General features: G+C 40.8%; 1 protein-coding gene across 1 annotated transcript in view; it reads left to right on the top strand.

Annotated features, from left to right (window-relative positions):
• The first annotated feature begins 332 nt into the window (after positions 1 to 332).
• Positions 333 to 19,954, top strand: part of cntfr (ciliary neurotrophic factor receptor) — a 187,061-nt gene continuing 167,439 nt past the window's right edge. The window contains exon 1 of the mRNA XM_053476323.1: positions 333 to 561. The gene's annotated coding sequence lies outside the window, so the exon portion shown is untranslated. The remainder of the gene's footprint in view (positions 562 to 19,954) is intronic.

Raw genomic sequence — 19,954 nt, 5'->3', positions numbered from 1 at the left:
AATTATAGGAAGCCACCTGTTAAATACTTTAAAAGCAGATGATGGAGCACTTCCCAGACTACTTAAGCACAATCCAAACACACTGTTTTCAGCATGTGTGGGAATGTATATATGTATATATATATATATATATATACTGTATATATATATATATGTGTGTGTGTGTGTGTGTTGGTATGAGGGGGGTTTTCACACAGCCTACACTTCCCGAAACAGTGGCTAGGGGGTGCACTCTGGCTGGAGGAAGGAGCATTAATATATTCGTGCCTGGCTGCTGGGAGCTGGTCACATGGGGAGGCTGAGCGAGTTTAAAAGTGTTTTAGCTCCCCTTCAGACAGAGCAGTGTGAGCCGCCAGTTAAGACACACACAGAGACATACATATACACAGCTCCAGGCAGACGTGCGCAGCACACGCCGTGCCGACAACAGAGCAACTTTGTCAGCTGGAGCTTCACGGAGACACGAACTGGTCTGCGTGAACAGATACATATCTAGTGTTTCAAGAGGACAGGAGACAGTGTGGAAGTGAGGGACAGAGAGGAGCAGGAGAAAGCATCTAAGTGAGTACCTTGCATTGCACTTTTTTTTCCCCCCTCTTGTCTTTTATTCTTGGGGTGTCTCAGGAGAAACCTCGCACACGGAGATGTAGACGGTTTGTGATTTTGGACAGGAGGGATGGTACCGACAGTGCGCACTTGTCATGATCTTCAAAAGCTTTGCTGATGGATCGTTTCTAGTCGTCCGTCAGCGGTCCTGGCTGCTCGTAATGGCAAAGCACGTGAGCGAGGGATATGAAGGGATGCCATCTGAGGACCATGATACGTGCATTTTTTTGAAGAAAGGTAGCTAACAAAAGTGGACGACTATGAAGGGAGCGACCGAGCGAAAAGAAAAAAAAAGAGGAATGAATAGAATGAGAGGGAATTTAGAGTGAAAGTGGCAGGGGCATTGAAAAGCTCTGACACTGGGCAGACAATTAGCCTCGGATTCTGTTATTTGTGGCTTTTCTGCTGCCGCTTCTCTGAAGGCACGGGTCAGGGGAAGAGCTGACCCTGTGTCAACACTCCCGCATGGGATCCATTATCAAGCCCTGATTGATTAGTTTTAGCGGAAATCCCTTCTTCGCCGTACCTCGTCTGCATTCTGTTGCTGGCTCTATTCTTTAGCTGCTCGTCCTCTCTGTCCCTTCGTTTTTTGTTAAGTTGCTTCTTTACTCCTAACGTGTCTTATTTTCCTCCTGCCTGATCTTTCGAATCTGTCCTTCTCCTATCTCCATCTTTGCCGCGATTCCCCGAGTAGTCTCCAGTCTTGCTGGATAAGCCGGAGACATCCATGCATGCCATGTCCTGCTTAGATAGACCCCTTTCTTTTTTACATTTTTTTTCTTTCAGGTTTTAAATACACTGCCCTCTCTGCATAAGCCTCTCTGGGGGGTAGAGGCATTAGCCCGACTAAGTTGACAGTGCTTTAATGACTCCCTGTTTCATGCCTTGTTGAGGGGAATGAGAGGAATGTCTGGAAGGGTGCAGGACACCTACAAGGCTCTTCTCCTCTTTCCCACTGCTGCCTTTTCTATTCATAAATCCCCCGCTCTAAGTCTTTAACGGCGTTGATGCTTAGTCGCCGGGTGTCATTTAGGAAGCGTAGTCTTATACTGTACCACATGCTCCTGCTTTGACTACGTAAAACTGCAAAAGAATGCAAAGTTCAATAGGATGTAAATAGAAACGAGATGTAGGACGCTTCCTTTAATTTGGAATAAAACTTTGATATTGTGAATTGCGATTTTAGCATTGTGTCATAGGTTAGAACCGGGGTGACCTGTTCCCCGTGCCCCATACCTCACAGCCGTACCCTCTCTTCTGTAATCTGGCCGTCCCGGCTCAGAGTAGTGTTTATGGTTTAAACAGAGGAAAAGTAAAATAACACTAGCATAATATTTCCTTTAACATACTTACCCCTAGGATAAACATCCTTAAACAGATGTCGGAACGGAGGGTGATCACAGGGAGCAGGGGGTACAGATGCTTCCCCTTTCTAACATACACAAATCCTATAAATTAGAAGCCGGTGTTGGAGGAATCCGTGACTTCTCACCTTTATCTCAGTATTCTGGTTAGGAGTTTGTCGTCAATCTGTTTGCGCATGACAACAGATCTGTGTACATGCTTGTACAACTCCACCGTCCGTACAGTACCAGCCACAAGTCACCAACTGGGTGATCAAAGCTGGTATGAATATGCAAACCCTTAACTCGACTCCTGGAGGGGATCAGATTTGCCTCCGCCTTCAAGCTAATTAATCCCGGAGCTGCATGAAATCTATTATTCTGCCCTTTTAAACACCTCCACAAAGCCCTGTCTGTTAGCCCAGTCACATCGCTCCACGGCCTGCATTACAATGAACCCATTTAGCCCGAGCATGCAACTAAACCTGAGTGTCCATGTCAGTCGTGTATTTCCATACCTCTTGACAGAGAAGGTATCCCGCCGCTACATCGTTACATCAGTCTCTCCTCGCCTGGTGTCACTCTAAATGAGAACGACTACTTCATGCTCTTCTTCAAAGTGACTGACGGGTCCAGGTCGGCCGTGTCTCGCAGGCACAAAAGCATGCTTTTGGTGGATGTTTTATAAAATCGTTGTTACACTGGGTTCGGGTTTTGCTTGGCGGAAATGTGTGCAACAGGTTCGTTTTAGGAATTCATTACCTTTTGTGCATTCCTTACAATCCCCGATTAGAACTTCTCTTTTAGCTCATTTATCATTTCAAAGAAACAGATGCTTGAGGATGTGATACTCAGTGATCGGAGTGCACAAAGAATTAGTAGGAGGACAAAAGAGGAGTAAGATGGTCCCAAACCAGAAAATAGCGACTGTACTCTCTGGCTCTCGCATGGGCTTTTAATCTATTAACTGCTGAATCTTAAAACACTAATCAATCTGGCCTTTTATATTTCCATTAAACCAGCGAGGTAAGTGAATAAATAAAGTGTGCAGTCACAGTAGAGGGCCTGTTCCGCTCTGAAAGCCTCTCTAGTACAGTTCCTTGCTCCGAATCACATGCGTCAGGTCAAATCGGGTTAGCAAGATAAGATGCCTCTTATTTGCCTGATTTCTCTTTCTCCCTCATGAAGCACCCACAACATTTGTGATTCCGCATTCGACAGCAAGCACGCTCAAGTATTAACGAAAGAAGCACGGATGCTTTCCGAGAGCTGGGAAGATGTTAAGCACAGGATGGAAAGCAACAGCTCTCTTAATTGCATTTGCATTTTCCGCCCATCACCGAAGGGTAAAAAAAACACCGGAGCGAATGCGCCGAGTTCATTTCAGCATGTGAGGGAACTTCAGACATCCATCCAGCCCAGTCTATGTGTCTTTTAATCGATTGTGCTTCTACAGACATTCCCATCCTTACAGCCTGAATAACATCGTGTTGCTCATGAGCAACACAAATACCGCATACTTTTGTAATAGGGTTCTTGATTTAATGACTTTTCTTGCCTGAGGCAATGAGAACGGAGAAGTGGCAGTCTAACGTACATTAGATTTAAATGAACCGCAAAGAAAGCGGTGTATCTCAGCAGTGAACAACGCTGGTAAAATATTTCTCTGACACAAAAGGAAAAACCACAGATGGCATTAAGATTTCATTTCTGTTGACAGCGTTTTCTCCCTTCGGTTCCGTCTAGATTTATTAGAGGTTTGCAAGGAGGAAAAAAAGCTGAGTTCCCTTCTCCATGTCGACCTCCTACCTCTCATACCTGCCTGTGTAGAAATAGATCCTAATTGAGAGAGTCTGGGTTTATTAACAGCTCTCGAGGTGGGCTCGATCTGTCCCATAATGCTGACAGCTGCGGTGTGATAAGATTCTTCGGAGATATTTACAGTCTGTTTAATTGAGTGCAGTGAAACAGCTTCTCTAAACTCGAGTTTTATTACTTCGTTAAACCGCTCAGTACTTTAAGTTGAGATAAAGCAAAATAAAAACATCGTTATGACTGCAAAAGGTGATAACTTCATTCAGATAGTCTCACCTTATGCAATAGCTTTATAAAGAGTTACTCATGCAGAAACGAAAGTGTGGACGTTATATCCAGATCGGGCATATACCAGCATGAAGGCCAGATTGGCTACTTAAAATAATAAGATATAATTCGTTAAATGACGAGGAGCCCGCAGTGAGAAATGAGTAATGTTGAGCTCCATTACCAATTTATTAATGCTGCATTTGAGCTCAGCAGGTTTCAGCGATAATTTGACTATGATTGCATTAAAAATGTCCTGCTTGATTTCAGACTGTTCAGAAACACACATGCCCTTATTTATTTATTTATTTACTTTTCTAACTTGCCCCTACCAATATATCCTGTCCAGCTTAATTATAATTCTTTTTTTTTTTTAAAGATGTAGTTTATATCCACTAAGGAAAAAGCAATTCTGTGTCGTACATGAGCTCAAAGTTCACGCATCGTGTTTTTTTTTTTTTTTTTCATTTAAGCATTTCATTTTACTATTTCCCGAGAATTTCCCCCGCTTGTTTTTTTTACGGTTGCCTGTTTAGCGATATAATACCCCTCAGAGGTCATGGTTTGATAATTAACACATGATTTGTATCAGATGGATGAAGCTGTGGTACAGATTTTTCACAGTTGCGTCATAAACTGTAATAACACATCAGAGGCAGCGAATAGTGTACACATGTGCTAGTCGGAGGATTAAGCGCTCTCTCTCTCTGCGCTCATAAAACGACACTGCAGATTAAGCTTCAATGAACACATCAAAAGCTTGTCTGACACGGAACACCACTTAAAGCCGTGTTCTCGCCTCGACTCGCGCAATCACACGCCCCCTCTGTGAGGCTCGGTGGCGGGAAGAGAGGTTCCCCGTAGTAGTCGGAAAAGCGACTCCATTAGGCTTGTAATTTCATGCGTAAAAGTTTAAGCACTTGACGTTTTAATGTTTGCTATGGAACTGAACATGACAGATGAGTCTTCTAAAGGAAAATAAGCCACAGAGGGTCAGCGGTGATGTGGCCGATGTGAAACAGACGTACTGGGACCATCGGAGGCACCATCGTTTTCCAATAAGGAAACATACCTAAGTGTTTCTTTTTTTTTTTTAAGGTTCTTCAATTACAATTTTTTGAATTATTAAAGCATGATATTAAATATGGTTTGATTTATTTATACAAATGTGGTATCTAATGTAACTGACAAACTGACACCGATCGTTCAAACCAATGCAAGCTGTGCATTTGCGCCATCGTCGAACACATCTCTTGAATCCTCGTCGAAAATTCTCTTTGTCGCAGTTGATGGTCTCTCACTGCGTGGTCTGTCTTCAATGCTTCTTTAAACCTCTTCTCCCATCTGTGCACATTGTCAGTGGTGTCATCTCTGTAAACATTCTGCACCCCTCAATCATGGGAGAACAGGACTCTACCGACAAATGCAATGTGACCGACACGTCAGTTAATAAAAATAAAAAAAATGAAAATCAGTACAGCCCTTGTATTTATATCTACATTTATGGGACAAGTTAATTCTTGTTATTGCTTATAACCGAGTCAATGCTAATAAGGTTTCCGAACTAAAAGAAGAACAAACTCCTTTGTCTCGAAAGTTTCCCATGATGGAAAACTTTTAACAAAGCGCTGACAGTGAAGACAACAACAAAACAAACAAAACTTCGCATTATGTTTTCCTTTGTTAAATAACAGCACACTTTTTAGCAATCTGGTCATGATTAGCCTTAGATGATATGAAGCGTCTGCTGTATCCAGTAAGTCCCTGTGACGTTACTGTAAAATGCTGTTCATTTCGAACGCCTGCATTAATACAGTATGAACCCGCGAGTCAGAATTAAGGTCTAACGGGCTGTTCAAGAAGATTAATCGACACTTTCGGACCAATCAGATTGGCGAACGTGCTGCGGTGTAATGCGCTATAAACCATGTGCTGAGTGCATATTCATGTTGGTGGTCATGTCCTGTTTGTGCGTGCGGAAAAAGGCATCCAGTTTTTCTCAACCAGCGCATATTGGGTAACGTTTCTGACAGGATGCAGATGATCAGATGCCTGCGATCTGTCCCTCAGCAGTACTTGAACTAATTCACATTAGCCAGCTACACAGAGTCAAATGAAAAGCCAAAAGCCACATATTTTAGGGCCTCATGAAATATTTACCTCATTGAAAGGCACTTTGTAGATCTCTGGGTGTGCTGTAAATATATGCCAAGCTAGTTTTTTTTTTTTTTTTCTTTCTTTCACGAGAATGTAGTGTTTATTTGACTTGGTGTTTATTTGATCTTTTTTTTTTCTGCAACATGTATGTTTAAGGGCAATTGCTTTGTAATTATAATGTGCCATCGAGATTGACATTTTACAGAACTGCAGCAGCCCACAATTGTAAAACTCATCAAGATGTGCAGGTTCGAAAATAACCAACTACACAAGGAAAGAAATATTCACGGCTGGTTTTACTCTCCGTCCCTGATGAGACGGGCCTGATTGAAATTTGTTCCTCCGCTCGTGTAGATATATGGTCTGTTCTCCACCCATTTCTCGTCGACCCTGCCGTAATTATTCCTCGCCTTCCACCTAGGGGAGTGTTTTTTTCATAAAAAGCCATTAATAATTATTGTACAAATGTTAGCTTTCAAACTGTAAATAGCTTCCCCCCACCTTCATCCTTCTTTCTGCTAATTTCCCGCTGCTAATATAACAAACTTCTGACGAATCTTCCTTGGTGCTGCAGTGCGACCCCGTTTATAGCACCCTCTACCTTTTCATCTCATTAAATATCTTCTAAACTAAAGAGACATTCGGATTAATTAGCAAAGTAACAAGTGGGATAGAAAGCAAGCAGGCAGTGTGCTAATGCCGGTTAAAAATATTACGCGTCACAAGAATGCATTAAAGGGTGTATAATTTAAGGGCAGTTTCTTGTGCAAAGTGTAGCATGACATAATTTACCTCTGTGGTGGAAATTCATCTGCTAAGTGAGAAAATCACTACCAGTAATTGACTGTGCTCAAGTACATATTTTATTCAATCAGCAATTGCTCACGAGCCCTTGCTAACCATGTCGTACCTCAGAGTGCTCCAAGGGTTAAGACAAAAGTCTAAAGTGTTTACATGGTTACAAGCATAAATGATTAATTTTTGGTTTATATTCGTTTTGTAAAAGACAGAGAACTCAACATCCTTTTGTATAACCGAGTACACTGAAAATCATACTTCCCATCTTCCAAACATCATCTTCCCATCACGTATCCCCATCATAGCTCTTCTTCAGTTATGTTTTGCCTTTGTCCTTCTGGGCTGATTGTCCGAACAAGGAAGTGGTTGTTGATAAAGATGTTACAATGTTGCATCAGAGCAATCGAAATATTATTCAGAACAAAAGGCTACAGTTTGCTAGAGCGCATAAAAGACGGAAAAAGATCATGTGGTCTAATGAGTTCAGATCGGCCCAATTCCAGAGTGATGGGCACTTCAGAGTAAGATTGGAAGCACATGTGGTGATGCACCCATCATGCATAGTGGCCACTGTACAAGCCTCAGCAATGTTATGAGGAAATGGAAGTTCTGGACCGGGACGTTCTGGACCGGGAATGTACCGAATGATCCGGTCTTACTATCCATGGAACGTTTCTTGTCTAATGGCACAGGCATCCCGTGATGACTATGCAAAGATTGACTATTCATAGGCCAAAAATGACAAAAGAGTGGTTCTGGGAAATATTTTCACGCAAGTATTTTCCACCACAACGTCCTGACCTTAAAACTATTGAAAAGTCTTTACAAAGTGGTAGTGTCCAAAATGTATGCAACTCTAGCTTGAAAAAAATGTTGCATAAAGTTGTCGAAACCATGCCAAAGAGAATGTATGCATAATGAAAGCTAAATGCGGTCCAACATTTCAGGTATCATTCGTCTGCTGCGACGATACCTCCAAACAAGGTGACCTGAAAGGAACATATGCAGCTAATTCATCTTATTGGGAAGCAGAAAAAACTTCCAGTGGACTGACTCCTATTTGTCTGTTTGCCCTTCCACCATTATGGTGTAATGGCAGTTTACACTAATGGTGGTACCTGAACTCAAGTGAGACTTTCCTAGCTAATTAGACAGTTTGATTCAGTCTTTCCACAGCTCTAGCTCTAGCGCAATGGCACTTCAAATCCAGATTTCCAGCGTCTGATGTTTGAAGATTCTCAGAATCCACTAAAGATGGCGGATCTGTTCTGATCATGCAGCCATCTATCTGTTTTTGAATCTGTGCTGCAGTTTCAGTTCCTTTATCATTATCATGTAAGAGAGGCAAATCATTTACATCAGTGAGCTTGACATCCGGTTGTAACCACATCTGTTAAGTGTATGTGAGATGTGACTTCACAGCGTGCTTCACACTCAGATCAACCCGTATGGGCTTTACACTTACACATAGGGATGGAACTGAGAAGCAGATCTAATAAGCTGGGCTAAGTCGAATAAGCACATAAGTTATAAGTGTATGATGAAAATCTTTGTGCGTTATGTGCTGGGTGTCATTAGTATCATACAGTGTTCTAAACACAATATCTATAGAGATTTTATCTACAGCTAGAAGACTTTAAACGATTGAGGCGAGGAATCTAACAGTCAATGAACAACCTTCTCCCAAAAATGTGCACCTCCCTGCGATTCACATTTTCTTAAACAATCTGTTCTTACTCAGGTTTGAACATCGGTGTTTACAAGTTATCAGGTTAGTAAATCCTGATTTTTTTCCATACCTGCAGGAGAGCAAAGGCAGGCTGCCCTTAGAAAGAGGCGAAGATTTAAACCTCACACGATCTGTCTGATCGGTAGATTTACACAAAGCACATACAGTAAGTCCCGGTTAAAAGATTCTGACAAGCATGTGTGTGATCTTTCAAACAGCATTTTCTATAAACCACATCCCTAAACGGCTTTGTGTGCAGATATTGACTGCCCATACAATGGTAGGGTTCTTCTCCATATGCAGTTATGCGTAAACATAGGGAGCACTGAAAAGCTTACTGTCTTTTTCGGCGGGTATCTTCAAGCAAATAATTCAGGCATTAAACGAAATATAAAACTAATCTTACTAAAAAAAAAAACAATCTTAGTTCGTATGGGCAGGTATTTGACAGAAAATATATTTTATTAAAAAGTATAGCAATATATCTGGTTAATGTATCTCATTGACTTACAGTATATAGAGAGCGATGTTACATTTCTCATTATGAGATAGATATCTATTCTAAATAGTAAACCGATCAGATACGTTTCATTATAACTTGGAGATACAAAACAATTATAATATGACTGCTTTATTCCAAGGTGTTTGTTCCCATTTCAACTTGATAATTGTCCTATTCTACAGGCAAATCATTTCTGCTTATTTACCTAGAATTGAGCCTAATCCGTCAAATAAATTGCTCGATTTAAAGCTTGAAATTAGAAGGGAAAAAGAAAAGCAGGAGTAATCATCTTGTATTTGTTTATCATACTCTCATGTGAAAAGGGAAATATATTCACTGGCTTCGATAAGACGTCCTTGTCTGCAGCGCGGTGTAGACGCCACACTGTCGCTATTAAATGCTGTATGAATTGCTCGATTCTTGAGAGTGAAAGTACGGAGGTGTTGCTTCTGCTTAATTTGATATCACACTTGTTGTGATCCATCTCAAGGGCATAGTGAAGACGTGGATAATGTTTGCACAGGATCACTGTGGGACTTAGTCACACCATGCTTATTGAAAAAGCTTGTGGACCGTCTGTGTTTTAGGCTTTACACTTTGTAATCACAACAATCCCTATGATTTCTCCTTTATTGACTTTGCAAATGATGTGTGAAATGAAGTAGCATAAGGAGTTAAACGACTGACAGGCTGTGTGTGTGTATGTAGGTGTGTATACAGTATACTGTACATACCTATGAACTTGCAATGACATTGTATCCAAATACATATCCTTCAATATGGAGTTGGTCCCCTTTTGCAGCTATAACAGCTTCCACTTTTCTTGGAAGGGTGTTCACAAGATTTTGGAGTGTATGTGAATTCCGTGTCCATTCATTCTGTAGAGCATTTATGAGGTCAGGCACTGATGTTGGACGAGAAGGTCTGGCTCGCAATCTTGTTTCCAGTTCATCCCAAAGGTGCTCGATGGGGTTGAGGTCAGGGCTCTGTGCTTGGGCCGGTCGAGTTTTTCCGCACCGAACTCATCAAACCATGTCTTTATAGTCCCTGCTTTGGGGTGCAGTCATGTTGGAATAGAAAAAGGCCTTCCCCTAACTGGTGCACTGTCCCCTAACTGACTTCTGTACAGTATTATAATTATATACATATATAATAAATCCACAATCACATCACATGCATACACACATTACAGCATCCTTAATATTTTATTATTATCTGTGCTGCGAATAATTCATACAGCCTAGGAAACAAGGAAACAGCCTAGTTACCCACTTTCCCATACCTACAGCAGTCATGTTTTTGTCTGCTCCATTAACAGAGAAGGTCAGGTGATAAAATACCAAATATCTCCTTCTATTTCTAACCATGATAAGTCCAAGATGATGCACTATAATGCCAGATGTCGCATCTGATCTCACATCCAGGCTCATGCTCTCAGACAAACGCCAGAGTTCTGCTGGATTCGGGTATACTGTAATTGTGTGCTGAAAGCAAAAACAGGTCATTACTACAGCATGTTGCAATTTTCTTTTCTTTTCATTCGCATTAAGGACACATGATGGCTACTTTCATATATTACGTTTGTACAAACTTGTAACAGTTTGCACAAAAAGGTGTGAGGAATTCAAATAAAGTTTAGCTCATGATTGTTTATGAGTTTTTATTTTTATGAAACAACATGAAATCTAACTATATCCCAGTCATTGATCATATTTTAATGTGATTGATTTTTATGAGATTGATTGATTTATTGATTGATTGATTGATTGATTGATTGATTGGTTGATTGATTGATTGATTTATTGATTGATTGATTGATTGATTGATTGATATTGAAGCAAGGTTGGAGGATTTCTGATCAAGTAGGTCTACACTTGACTCTTTTTTTGTTTGATTAAAAGAAAATAGAAATTAGACGAGCACTGGGTGGGGTAAGAGCAGGAGATTATTACTGTATGTTTGCAGCAGAGAAGGCAGGGAAGTGAAGAGAGCGCTGGAGAAAGCAATGCTGTACTGATTCATGCAGTTTTAAAGCAAGGTTTTCCTAGACATGACATGTTAATCAGTAGGCATAACTATAACTAAGGAGCATTAGACCTATTCTATAGCTAACTAACATATATATATATATATAATCTATTATGTCTTTCCATGCCACTTTTTTACTTTCTTATTGTTGATTAAACCAGAGGTGGCAAAAGCGTTGGGGTGAAATTCATGCTGTTGAAATGTGTCATGATTCCTCGTCTTCACAGCACATTTCCCAGCACTTTCTTGCTTTTCATTTACCTTGACATTTGCCTTTATTTAGACCCGAGTCTTGGCTCTGTCACTGTTCTGTCATTGGGCTTTCTACCCGATAGCGTCCATGTGTTCTGAGTTCATCCCTTGATTACCTTTTCTATTTATTCCCCGTGTGCCATGTCTCACTGCAAAGTCTCTGTTGCATCTGTCATGCGATTCTAAGCATTATTTTCTGGTTTTTCTGTTCTGGTTTTGACCCGCATGCATTGTCCTTGTTTGGTACTGTCTGCCAGAAATTTGACCTCTGACATACAGTATGGTTGTCAGATATGCTTGACGAACCACACACATGCATCACGGATATTAAACCATGGGTGGTTCAAAATGCAGGCGGGATGGTGGCATACTGTAGTGGTTAGTCACATTGCACCTCAAGGGCCCGGGTTTGATTCTAGTCTCTGTGTGCATGGACTTTCCTGTGCTTGGTGGGTTTCCTCCGGGTACTCTGGTTTCCTCCCACAGCAGATTAGGCTAATTGGCGATCCCAAATTGCCCATAGTGTGTGAATGTGTATACTGTATGTGTGTGCCCTGTGATGGATTGGCACCCTCTCCAGGGTGTACCCCGTCTCATGCCCATGGGTCTCCTAGGGATAGGCTCCATGCCCCATGACCCCGAATACAGGATAAGCGGTACAGACAATGAGTGAGTGAAATAGAGTGGGTTAAAATGTATTTATACCTCTTCAGGTTCACTATTTTTACACCATTGACAGAAAAATCTGTACGTGTAAATAACATACCCACAGGCAAGTGTTTGTTAAATGATCTGTGCCCCTAAACTGTTAAAGCCTTGGATGTCTGTGAGTCGTAGCTCTCTCCAATCTGAGACACTACCAGTAAATCAATTTACATAAAGCACAGTACAGATATCAAAATCGTTGTTTGCACTAGGATTAATGACAGAAAAAAAAACAGTATGTTGTGTGTTGCACTCCAGTACAGTTATTTTAACGGTTCGCTGCCATCAGGACATGATTTTCACGGTCTTCTGTTTGAAATGTCGAAATTAATTGGCATGCACAAAGGTTTCTGTTGTTTGTGGAAATTATGAAAAGATATATCTATATATGTGCTGAGACATCAGTCTGGTGCATCAGAGGCTTGTATTCATTACAAGATCAAATAAACTTCAATCAGCTCCTGTCTTTGGGCATCAAAAGCAATCCTTCTTAGCAATCATCTAACGGAGAAAAAAAAAAGAGCACTTTACATTACAGCCTGGTCCTCCAGTGTTATTGAGTGAAAAATAGATTGACCCGCATGCCAGAGGTCAGCCGTCCTTGAGCTCCTCATTGCACAGATGTTGTACGCTGAGTTTCCTGATGCTGTTGTGAAAAATCAATGTATCACCGACTTGGCATCAACAATAATGTGGAGCTTTTATCTGTTTCTACCGCTGCTTCTCCACAGCAATCACGACCTGGGTGACATTGCAGCGGTGTACAAATGACCCCGGTAATTCAGGAAGTCTCATAAATGCACCAAAGAGAGCCGGTCATTCCAGCACAGGCTATCAATTATGTTGTGTAGATGAGCCCCGCTAACCTCGGTTTAGCACAGACTCTACCAGCCAGCTGGTCCCTTACAAAGAGTCTTAATATGGTCTGCCCTTGCTGCATCTCCTTCTCGTTGGTTAAGTGAAATCAAGATTTATGGTGTGGCTCAGGATGACCATTGCATATATCAGGTCTGGGGAAAGACAATTGAAGCCAGTGGATTGCCATTACCTCTAGCGTGGCCTTGAATGGTGATGCATACATTACCCGAAACGCCAGAGCGTTTTATGTCCGTATGAGATATAGATGGGCTCGGTGGCATCATAACCGGGATGTCTATAGACAGCAACCTCTGTGCTGAAACGTTTCAAATGCGAGTAACACTGGACAGGAATCAACTCGGCATCCCGTTTATAGCCTGGCCGCACGTGTTACCCATCTGTAAAGGATTATCTCTGTTTATTTGTGTGTTTATTTTCGCGGTCAACATCTTTTTTCTTTGACAAATAAAAGCCTATATTAGCACTGTAACTCTCCAAACATATGAGCATATTGCAGTTTAGCGTGTATCAAGATGCTTGTGCTTTGTGTTAACACAGCTCTGCGAATATGCGATGCAAGTGTTCGCCAGGCGCTCCATCTGTTTCGGGTCAGATGAGAACGCCGTCTGTCTGCTTCGCTTTCATTTCTGCGTTCGTGGCCTTGCATGTAAAATAAAATAACTAAAAAAAAAAAGATACAGATCGGTAATATCAGCATGCGCAGTCAGACAGAAGGTTGCAGCTGCTGATCCGGACGAGGAAAGGTGAGCCTCCGCGCGCGAGAGCTGAGTGTTCCCGAAAGCCGGCCGTCTCAGCGATTCTTTAGCTCTTCCCTGGACTAAGCACTTTTCACCTGCACCGGTGTTATTCCAGTCCAGGTGATGGATTGAAGCAGAACAGGCTGGTTCAGTGAGTTGGACTCAATGTCAAAGAACAAGCGAGTGGAACATACCCGATCTTATTTAACACTGCAGTGAGTGCTACAACTAAAGGTGTTGTGTTTGAGTCTTGAAGATTCCTCATCTATCCGTAGCCAGGAGGCAAGATGCTGTGCTCTTTGAATTGGAGGGATGGTATACCATCTGCCAGGTCAGGTAAAGCAACACTAGCCAATCATGAGGTCGCTTATGTGGAAAAGGGCAGCTTTCCTCTGAGTGTGCCAAGCCACCATGTGATGAAGCAGCTTCACATTCAAAATTTGAATAGGTAAGGATCCTAGAAGAAGGATAATTGTCACCAATTAGCTGGTAGCTGTTATGTAATAATGAAAGACAAGGTACAGGTTAGGAATCTAAATAACCAAGTTGGGAAGGAAATTCTGAGAAAATGGATGATGTCATGGATCAGGGGGTTGCACTGCATTCCTGGGTTCTCTGGTTTCCTCCAAGCTTTCCTTTGATACATTGCAGTAGATGAATTGGCCTCTCCAAATTTCCCCAGGGTGTGAATGGAGGTGTGAATATACAGTAAGTGTGTGCAACGGCGTCCTGCCATGGACTGGCTGTATTCCAGATTTTAGCAGCTCTACCATCTTAACATGAGACACCCATCCACTTGAGAACATTTCTCACACACCCCACACACATTCCATGTCTCCCCAAACAAGCTCCAGAGAAGTTGCAGCTCAACATGATATGTTTTGCCGCACGGAAAAATATGGAGCGTCTGAAATGAAGAAAATGTGAATTCGGATCATGAGCTTTATTATATATTTTCACATCTGCTTCATTCAACTCTTTCAGTAATCACGAGCTCTTCACTAAAGACTGTTTGATTGGGAACTGGCGGAGAGGATTTATTCCTTGATGACTTAAGACCACTTCATTTGAACAGAAGCACTTGGCATAACACGCGTTACACGGCTTCTCTAACGCTGCTAATCTGCGTTTCATGCCTGCGAGCTGGAAAAAAAAGTAAAAGAGAGAGGCCCAGGAAGCGCTACCTGTGACGTGACGAGAATGTTTTCTCCATGGCTCGTTTTGAGCTGACACGCTTGAGAGGCAAACACCTGCTTGCTCAGGCACGGTATAGGAAACACTCGGATGGGTTTATGGAAGTGAACCGTGCACTGATTAGGACAGCCCTTTTATCAGCAAGCGCCCTTGAGGCACAAAGGTGAGGTCCGAGCGACTCCAGCGGAAGGTGTTGACAGGAAGACGCATGGCTGTCTGCGACTTGGTGGCATGTGATGTTGTTTTGGTCGTGTTGCTAAGTGTCTGTTGCTGCAGTGTTAGATGAAAGTGCGTAAGGACAGGGATTGGGTTTCCTGACATTTGACCAGAAACATAGTCGAAGAGGGATTGGTGAGGAGTTCAGCACGCTAAATTTGAAACCAGATCACATTTAGCCAGCCATGTGACTGTTTCTTCATGAATAGGCCAATAGATGCCGATTCACAAGGTCAGAGTTAAAGAGTTTCAGATCACATCTTTATCCATACTTTATTCTGGGCAGCTGGAAAAATAGATTTAAGTATAGGGAGATTTAAAAAAAAAAAAAAAAAGGGTGTGTGATGATGAAACAAGATTTCCAGAGTCAACAGATGTGTACTATTTTAAAATTTTTTTTATTTGCACAAGGCATTTAACAATAGCAACTAAGCAGCTTTTATGGAAATCTGGAGGTAGATTTCCATCCCTTATGTGCAAGCCAGGGGCAACAGTGGCCAGGAAAAAAACTCCCTACGATGACACGAGGAGGAAACGTTGAGAAAAACCAGACGCAAAAGTGAACATTACAGTGTGCAGATGCACTGTAAAAGACCGAAATAAAACCGTTCTTATAGCGTTAAAAGAATGTTCAGGGTGTAAAAGGTCCTGGGTTGAACACATACGTCACAGAATTTTGACTCTTAGAATCTGTTAAATCATGTTAAAATGAGGTGGTTTTGAGCTTTATAATATCCTTAATGTTTGTTTTTTTTTGTTGAGTTTTGTATTTTTATTTTTTATTAGCACTGAAAATAATTTCTGCTTCTAGAAAATGCGCGAATAAATAATGTACTTATAAATTGTATTTTTAGCTTAAACTAATTCAAAAGAAGCAAGTACATTACATGCTTTAATTTATTTCAGTCAAATACGCATACAGTAATATTCATATGTAAAAGCTACATACACAAGGTCAGAATCCTTTTTCTGAATGCTGTAAAACTGTGTGTGATGTTTGAGTCGTTTTTTCCTCCGCATACAGTAAATCTGCATTTATTGGCCATGATGAGTAAAATGAATTGAATAAATTAATTATTTCCAGCAGAGAAATGAAATAAGTTCTAATGATTTGGATACGTTTGTTACACAATGATTTGTTCAGCTTCTTTAAACACATTTTAAGACGCACACAATAGTATGTTATAATAATGTTTTGTGTAATATTTTATCTATTACACAAAAGTTTATTAATATGACTTTTATTTCTAGACATTGGCCATGCTGAATCATTAAAATGTAGTCATCTCATCTCATCATCTATACCGCAGGGGTACACCCTGGACCGTGTGCCATCTATCGCAGGGCACACACACATACATATACACACACTCAGACACTACGGGCAATTTGGGAACGGGAATTAGCCTAATCTGCATGTCTTTGGACTGTGGCGGGGAACCGGATTACCCGGAGGAAACCCACCAAGCACAAGGAGAACAGGCAAAATGTATTTATTTATTTATTCTTTTTTTTTTCTCATGATGCTGATTTGGTAAGATTCTTTTTTTCTTATATGGTATGATTTATCAGATTTTTTTTAAAGAATATCCAAATATTACAAAAGTAATAGTATAAATACAACCTAAATCCTCGTTAATACATGCCAGTGTTTTAGTCATTTCAATAATTGCTGTAACATGTTTGTGAAGGATACATCACTGTTTCCTAACAAATCTGATTCAATCAGGAATGCGTTTGTGAATGAAAAAGCCGATTGAACAGATCGAGCTGGAAATCCTGCTTAAAACCCCGAAGCTCATTGTGACTCCCAAGAACTATCACATGCTTAGGGCAATGCGTCTAACTCCATATGTCTATAAGATTATAAACTTGCCATCAAGGCTTGTGCGTCAGGACTCATCCCGCGTGTGATTGAGCAGCATGTAATCCCTCACATCCCTTTCTTGTTTTTCTCTTGCTGGGCTCCTGAGGAGTGATGGATGGTCTAATCCGTCCTGCAGTTCCTGTCCTGCTCACATGTGTTCAAGTCAGTTTGGGTGTCTCCTGCTTTGGCATGACTAATTTTCCCAAACAGTACTGGGAGGCACAGGGGTCGTCTTTAGCTGTCACGATGTCATGTCAGTATGTGAAGCAGGTGGAGTGCGAGTCACGTGCATCCCACGGACCTCTGGGGAAACCGAGCTTGTTTGTTTTTCTCCACTCGCCAAACTCACCTTCCAGAAATGGCAGTTTTTTTTTTTTCTGCTGTGGTTCGATGCCTATGGGCATGTTTTCCTGTGAAAAAAAAAAAAAGCTGTGAATGTGAAAAGAGAAATAGAGAGACGGAGGTGTCATTAGACATGATGCAATTGCCCTGTAATGTGTAGGGAGACTGGAATAAGTTTAATACTCATGAATAATGCAAAGGCTCTATGATATATGACTCTATAATTAGGTCTCTCTATGTAGTGATAGTCCTGACATTAGCTTTGTTTACATTGGATGGCATGGACACTGATCTAATACGATGCATTTACAGTATATACATGCTCAAAGCATTTTATCAAAATATTTAAGTTTAAAGGGTGGAAATTCCTGTTGTGAAATGCTTATTCGCAGGAAATAATGTAAATACAGATAATCTGTTCCAACCACCGCAAGATATTACCAATATTAGCAATTTCCAACACTATAATCATATTTTTTTGCATATAAAAACAATCAAAACATTTAGAAAAGACATGTTAATTAAGTAAAATATGAAATAAATACAGATTAAACCTCACTTAACCTTCATTTATGATTCCTCTTGGCACCGACTGCTTTAAAATCAATATTGAAAGTATCTCTGTTTTATTCTTGCTATCGTCCTTGATAACATTCTTGGCACCCATGGTGCTATGATTTCACAAAATCTTGCACAAAATGGCAAAAAACCTGCTTCGCTTGGCTTTTTACCTACACAAACAAGTTTTTATCGGTTCCCAGACCTTTGTGCAATTTAGCCGGTGTTCGGTTCGGCTCGGTCACTCGTATAGTGAAAATGCTAAACATGCCAAAGCAAATTTCGTATTCGTATGCTGAGGTTCCACATTTATCGTCATGTTTGAGTTGGCTCGGCACGCTTTAAACTATTTAATCTGTGGGAAATAAGACGGAAGAATCATAACGTACCATAAAGGAGAAAAGTAACTTTTTGTTTTTGCAGATGTTCCACAACAATAAAGTAACACTTAATGCTTCAAATAAAAAAAAAAGTATAAAATGTTGTTTATTATTAAATAAAAGTGGGCACAAACTGCTGTGGTATTGAAGGGAAATACTTCAGGCACTTTGGGATGTGCTGCTGTTGCACAAGCTAGGGTTGATTATTTTCTTATGACGTATAAGGCTGAAACATATACAAGAAATCCCCCACACAATGCTCTCGGGCAGAATTTATGTTTCAAAAGTTAAGTTACGTTACGTTACGTTACATTACATTACGTTCCTTTACTTGATTTACACCATGTTGTCAGCATCGTGACTGCATCCAGACCAGGACTGAGTCATCCATCTTTTTTTTTTCTTGCTTTCATTGCTGAATTGCTCCAATTTCCACATTTTGCCCTGCTATTTTTCTTCACTGACTTTGGGCTTAAGGCTTGAATGTTTAAAATCGCATCCTTCCTGTAATATATTAGCTTGTTTACACATGAGTTCTCTGAACATTTATAATTTTGAAATTTTACTAGGCCTAGTCCTAGTTGCCAAATCGATCTTAGCTGAATTTTACCCGTGCTGATTAATTACTGTCTGTGTTAAAAGCTTTACTTTTAGGAACATCTATAACGACATTCTGTACTTTTGTGTCCCTGTGTTGTGTGTCTGCGCTATCGTATCCGTGTTGTCCGTGTGCACAGCAAATGATGCACATTAGCGTATACCGCTGGTCCATTAGGAGCTGGCGGCAGCGCTGAATACCCAGGTGTGAGCAACTTAATGAAGTTAAACAGACCCCCCCAGCTGAGCTCGAATTCAGTAAATGAAACACCCAAAGGATTTTTTTTTCTTCACCTTTTTTAGCTCGAAAGGAGGAGCTTTTCCTATTCACAGCTCTGACAAAAGTAGCTCAGTGGTGGCCTAATTCTCTTTTGTGCTGTTCCAGCCATGAGACCTGTGTCGTTAACCTGCACTTACAAAAGACCAGCCTCCTTAACTGCGCTGGTTTTCAGTCCACTTTACAAACTGTTACACGTCGTAAGTCATCAGGGATGATATTCTTAGAGGCTCGGGCCTTCAGGGTGAGACACCGATTTAACCTGCTTTAACAATATATTAAAAGTGGGAGTGTATTGATATAGATAATAATCAAGGGTAATTAGGATAAATAACCATTATTGTGTAATAACCATTATTCTTATTATTATTACAAAATGTCACATGACCAATTTATTTTTATTTATGAGAATAAAAAATTTATGATCAGAACGTAAGGTTGAGCAGATTTAAAGAAGAAATTCTTACTGCCTGTTCATCATGTTAAACACGTTCGAAGTGGTGCTGTATCTTCCTTTACATTTTAGCCGTACACTTCTAAGATTTTGTTTTTTTGACTATTCGCTGCATCGTATCTTCTCCCGGAAGGTAATCGATAAAAACAATATTGATGTAAATAGAGGCTTAAATCCCACTGATGATATATTTGTGTGTGTGTGCGTGTGTGTGCGTGCGTGTGTGTGTGTGTGTGTGTGAGTGCACATAT

Source organism: Clarias gariepinus, chromosome 17 (genome assembly GCF_024256425.1).
Source record: "Clarias gariepinus isolate MV-2021 ecotype Netherlands chromosome 17, CGAR_prim_01v2, whole genome shotgun sequence".
Classification (NCBI taxonomy): Eukaryota; Metazoa; Chordata; class Actinopteri; order Siluriformes; family Clariidae; genus Clarias; species Clarias gariepinus.
This window is presented reverse-complemented; position numbering and strand designations above follow the sequence as displayed.